Below are 6,000 nucleotides of genomic sequence, written 5' to 3'. Positions count from 1 at the left end.
TGTCTCCAACAGCATATGCTCACTTCATGTCTCTGTGTCAGCAATTCTTAGCAATAAAGTTTTAAAAAAATTAAGGTATGTACACTGTTTTAAAGACACAATGCTATTGCACACTTAATAGATTACAGCATAGTGTAAACATAACTTTTTTTTCTTTTATTATTAAACCTTAAGTTCTGGGATAAATGTGCAGAACATGCTTTTATATGCACTGGAAAACAAAAAAATTTGTGTGATTTGCCTTATTGCAGTGGCCTGGAACTGAACTTGCAATATCTCTGAGGTATGCCTGCACTTCTAAAATAATTGAACAGAAGGAAACACTTCCCAATTCACCCTATGAGGCCAGTTACCTAACACCAAAACCAGACTAAGAAATTACAAGATGAGAAAATTAAAGTCCAATACCTCTCATGAAAACAGATGCAAACATTTTAAATAAGATTTTAACATATTGAATCTAATGACGTATACAAATGAATAATGCCTCATGATGAAATGGTGTTTTAAATCCTTAGGAATTCAAGGTAGGTTTAATATTCAAAAATCAATCATTGTCATTCATCATAGTAAAGACTAAAAAGAAAAACCATATGATCCACCCAATAGGTACAGAAAAAACATTTGAAAAAAAAAATCAAACATTTGGCTAGGTGTGGTGGCTCATACCTGTAATCCCAGCCCTTTGGGAGGCTGAGATGGGTGGATCACTTGAGGTCAGGAGTTCACGACCAGCCTAGCCAACATGGTGAAACCCTCTCTCTACTAAAATACAAAAATTAGCTGGGCATGGTGGCGGGCACCTGTAATCCCAGCTAATAGGGAGGCTGAAACAGGAGAATTGCTTGAACCCAGGAGGCTGAGGTTGCAGTGAGACAAGATCGCACCACAGCACTCCAGCCTGGGTGATAGAGCAAGACTCTGTCTCAAAAACAGAAAAAAAAATCCAACATTTACTCTAGATTTTAAAAAAAAATCCAACTTTCAGCAAACTGTGAGTAGAAGGGAATTATTCAATCCTATAAAGAGTGTCTAGAGAGGCCAGGTGTGGTGGCTTTAGCCTGTAATCCTAGCACTTTGGGAGGCCAAGATGGGGGGATCACTTGAACTCAGGAGTTTGAAACCAGTCTGGGTAACATAGCAAGACCTTGTCTCTACAAACACTCAAAAAATTAGCCCAGCATGGTGGCTACTTGATCCCAGCTACTTGGGAGGCTGGGGTGGGAGGACTGCTTGAGCCTAGGAGGCAGAGGTTGCAGTGGGTCAAGATTACACCACTGCACTCCAGTCTGAGTGACAGAGTGAAACCCTGTCTCAAAAAAAAAAAAAAAAGAAAAGAAAAGAAAGAAAAGAAAAAAAAAAGTCTACAAAAAAAAACTAAAAACCTACAACTAATATCATATTTAATTAAGAAAGATTAAATGTTTTCTCCCAAAGATCAGGAGCAACAGGATGTTTATTTTCAATATTTCTATTTAGCTTTGTATACAAAGCTAAATAGCAAGTGCAAGAAGGTAATAATAAGAAAAAAAAATACATCCAAACTGGAAAGGAAGAAGTAAGAATCTCCTTTTTTACAAACAACATGATGTTTTATGTAGAAAATCCAAATGAATTTCCAAAGAATCTACCTGAACAAATAAGTAAGTTTAGCAAGACTTCAGGATACAAGATCAATATACAAAAGTAGATTGTGTTTCTGGCTGGGTGCGGTGGCTCATGCCTGTAATCCCAGCACGTTGGGAGGCTGAGGCAGGCTGATCACTTGAGGTCAGGAGTTTCAGACCAGCCTGGCCAACATGGTGAAACCCCGTCTCTACTAAAAATACAAAAAAATTAGCCAGAGATGGTGGCGCATGCCTGTAGTCCCAGCTACTCAGGAGGCTGAGGCAGGAGAATCATTTAAACTCAGGAGATGGAGGTTGCAGTGAACCATGATCGTGCCACTGCACTCCAGTCTGTACAGTAGAAAGAGAGACTGTCTCAAAAAACAAAAAAAGTAAACTGCGTTTCTGTACACTAGTAATGAAAGAATTGAAATTACAACTTAAAACCAATCCTATTCATAATAGCATAAAAAATATGAAATATTTAAGGATAAACCTGTCAAAAGATACATATGATCTATACACTGGAAACTATAAACATTACTGAGGAAATTAAAGAAAACTTTAATAAATGGAGATGTGTGTTTATGAATCAGAAGACTTAATATTATTAAGATGTCAAGTTTCCCAAAATTGACCTTCAGATTCAACAGTTTCAATTGAAATCCCAGTAGGCTTATTGGAGAAATTGACAAGCCGATGCTTACACTCATATAGAAATTCAACCAACCTAGTATGGCCAAAATAAGAATAAAATTGACGGACCACTATCATCTAACTTTAAGACTTACTATAAAGCTCCAGTGATCAAGATAGTGTGGTATTCATGTGTGTGAGGCCATTCTTGCATTGCTATAAAGAAATACCTGAGACTGGGTAATTTATAAAGAAAAGAGATTTAGTTGGCTCACAGTTCTGTAGGCTTTACAGGATGCCTGGTGCTGGCATCTTCTCTGCTTCTGGGGAGGCCTCAGGAAGCTTATAATCATGGCAGAAACTGAGTGGGGACAGGTATGTCACACAGACAGAGTGGGAGCAAGAGAGAGAGCAACAGTGAAGGTGCCACACACTTTTAAATGACCAGATCTCATAGAACTTACTGTCATGAAGACAGCACCAAGCCATGAGGGATCTGCCCCTGTGAGCCAAATACCTCCTACCAGGCCCCACTTCAAGCACTGGGGATTATAATTCCACATGAGATTTGGGTAGGGACAAATATCTAAACTATATCATGATGGAAAAATAGAAAACAAATGAATCAATGAAACACAAGACGGAGTCTAGAAATAGGCCCAAATATAAACAAACAACTGAGGATTTGGGTTTTTTTTTTTTGAGACAAGGTCTCACTCTGTCACCCAGGCTGGAGTGAAGTGGTCTGATCACAGATTACTGCAGCCTAAACCTTCCAGGCTCAAGTGATCCTCCCACCTCAGCCTCCCAAGTATCCGGGACTACAGGTGTGCTCCACCACACCTTGCTATTTTTTTTTTTAATTTTAGTTAAGACAAGTTCTCACTATGTTGCCCAGGCTTGTCTCAAACTTCTGAGCTCAAACAATCCTCCCAACTCAGCCTCCCAAAGTACTGAGATTACAGGCGTGAGCAACCACCCCTCCGCCCCCTGCCATTAACAACTGATTTTTGATGAAGATGCAAAGCAATTTGGTGGAGAAAGGATGTTCTTTTTATACAATGGTGCTGGGAAAATTGGACTTCTTTAGGCAAAAAAGAAGAACTTTGATTCATAACTCACATGGTGTAAAAATTAAATCAAAGTGGATCACAAACCTAAAACTATAGAAATTCTAGAAAAAACATAGCAGAAAGAGCTTTGTGACTTTGGATTAGGCAAAAAATTTTTAGATATGATATCAAATGACAAACCATACAAGAGCAAACTCATAAACTGGACTTCATCAAAATCAAAGATTTTTGCTCTTCAAATGATACTTCTAACATAATAAAAAGAGAAGGCATACAATAGGAGAAAATATTTGAAAATCATACATATAGTAAAAGACTTGTGTCCAGAAGATAAAAAGAACTCTTAAAACTCAATAATAAAATAAATAGGCCAAGCACAGTGGCTCTCGCCTGTAACCCCAGCACTTTGGGAAGCTGAGGCAGGAGGATCGCTTGAACCCACGATTTTGAGACTAGCCTAGGCAACATGGCTGATATGGTTGGGTTGTGTCCCCATGAAAATCTCATCCTGATTGTAGTTCTCATAATCCCGACAAGTGGTGGAAGGGATCCGGTGGGAGGTGATTGAATCATGGAGGTGGTCTCCCCCATGCTATTCTCATGACAGTGAATAAGCTCTCACAAGATCTGATGGTTTTACAAAGGCCTTCCCCTTTCACTCAGCTCTCATTCTTCTCTCTCCTGCCTCCATATGAAGAAGGATGTGTTTGCTTCCCCTTCCACCACAGTTGTAAGTTTGCTGAGGCCTCCCTAGCTCTGCGAAACTGTGAGTCAATTAAACCTCTTTTCTTTATAAATTACCCAGTTTCAGGTATGTCTTTAGTAGCAGCATAAGAATGGACTAATACAATAGCAAAATCCCATTTCTACAAAAAATAATAATAATAGCCAGGTATGGTGGCAGTGAGTCGTAATCACTCCACTGCACTTCAGTCTGGGCTATGAAGCCAGACCATGTATCAAAAAAAAAAAAAAAATATATATATATATATATATACTGCTCTTATCATGAGTTTACAAGAATTTAGAAAAACTAGAAGTCTCATAGACTGCTGATAGGAATGTAAAATGGATCAGCTGCTTTGTAAAACTGTTTTGACAGTTTCTTAAAAAGTTAAACAAAGGGCTGGTCATGGTGGCTCACACCTGTAATCCCAGCACTTTGGGAGGCCGAGGCTGGCAGATCATGAGGTCAGAAGATCGAGACGATCCTGGCTAACATGGTGAAACCCCATCTCTACTAAAAACACAAAAAATTAGCTGAGCTTGGTGGTGGGCGCCTGTAGTCCCAGCTACTCAGGAGGCTGAGGCAGGAGGCTGGCGTGAACCCAGGAGGCGGAGCTTGCAGTGAGCTGAGATCGCGCCACTGTACTCCAGCCTGGGCAACAGAGCAAGACTCTGTCTCAAAAAAAAAAAAAAAAAAGTTAAACAAACACATACCATATGAGCAAGCCATCCTAATCCTAGGTATTCACCCAAAAGAAATAAAATACGACCATATAAAGACTCGAACAAAAAATTTCATACCAGCTTTATTTATACTATCCAAAAACTGGAAACAAATGTCCACTAATCAATAGATTGTGGTAAATCCACATCATGGAATACTACTCAGCAATAAAAACCAATGTATTAATACATGAAATAGCATGGATGAATCTTTAAATAATTCCACTACCTGAATAAAGTTGGACAAAAAAAGAGTATACATGCTATGATTTCATTTATACAAAATTCCAGAAAAAATGCAAACTAATCTAGAGTGACAGGAAGCAGAGCAGTGGTTGTCTGGGGAATGATGGGTGGCAGGGAGAGTTGGGAAGGTGAGATTGCAAAGAGCATGAGGAAACTTCTGGAGATAATGGATATGTTTATTTTCTTGATTTGGGTGGTGTCTTCACTTGTCAAGTTATACGATTCCAACATGCACACTTCATTATGTGTTAATTATGTCTCAATAAAATCATTTGGAAAAGCAGAGATTGTTGATTAGATTGTTAAAGTGGTCCCAGACTGTGCTGTAATCAAACAATTCATTCTGAATATGAATACAAAAACAGGGCAAAATAAATACACTTGCAGACACAAGAGCTGAGAGAGCTTGTCATCCAAGAGAGTTCCAAAGGAGAGACTTCTGACAAAATCATAATTATCTCTGAGGAAATTTTTGAAATGTGAGTAGAAATGAAAAACAAAAAGGGAAAAGGTAAAAATAGAGTAACGTCTAGGTTGGGGAAGGAAATGAAATAGAACAAAGATGATCAAAATAACATATTTTAGGAGAAGGTGATTGGAATTACAGCATTGAAGATTATTTTATTACCAGTAGAAAGGCAGAGATATTAACTTTCTATCTTATTTAGTTCAATTTGCATGTAAGTTTTCTGGAGCAACCCATTGGAAAATTAAAAACAAATTTATAAATAACTTGTTGATCTAAGAAGCACTGATATATTAAAACATTTAAATGCATGAAGCTTGGGGCTGGGCACAGTGGCTCACTCCTGTAATTCCAGCACTTTGGGAAGCCGAGGCGGGTGGATCACTTGAGGTCTAGGAGTTTGAGACCCGTCTGGCCAACATGGAGAAACCCTGTCTCTAAGAAAAACACAAAAGTTAGCCGGGCATGGTGGTGGCTGCCTGTAATCCCAGCTACTTGGGCGGCTAAGGCAGGAGAATCACTT

This window comes from Pongo pygmaeus, chromosome 4 (assembly GCF_028885625.2).
Source record: "Pongo pygmaeus isolate AG05252 chromosome 4, NHGRI_mPonPyg2-v2.0_pri, whole genome shotgun sequence".
NCBI classification, from domain to species: domain Eukaryota; kingdom Metazoa; phylum Chordata; class Mammalia; order Primates; family Hominidae; genus Pongo; species Pongo pygmaeus.
This window is presented reverse-complemented; position numbering follows the sequence as displayed.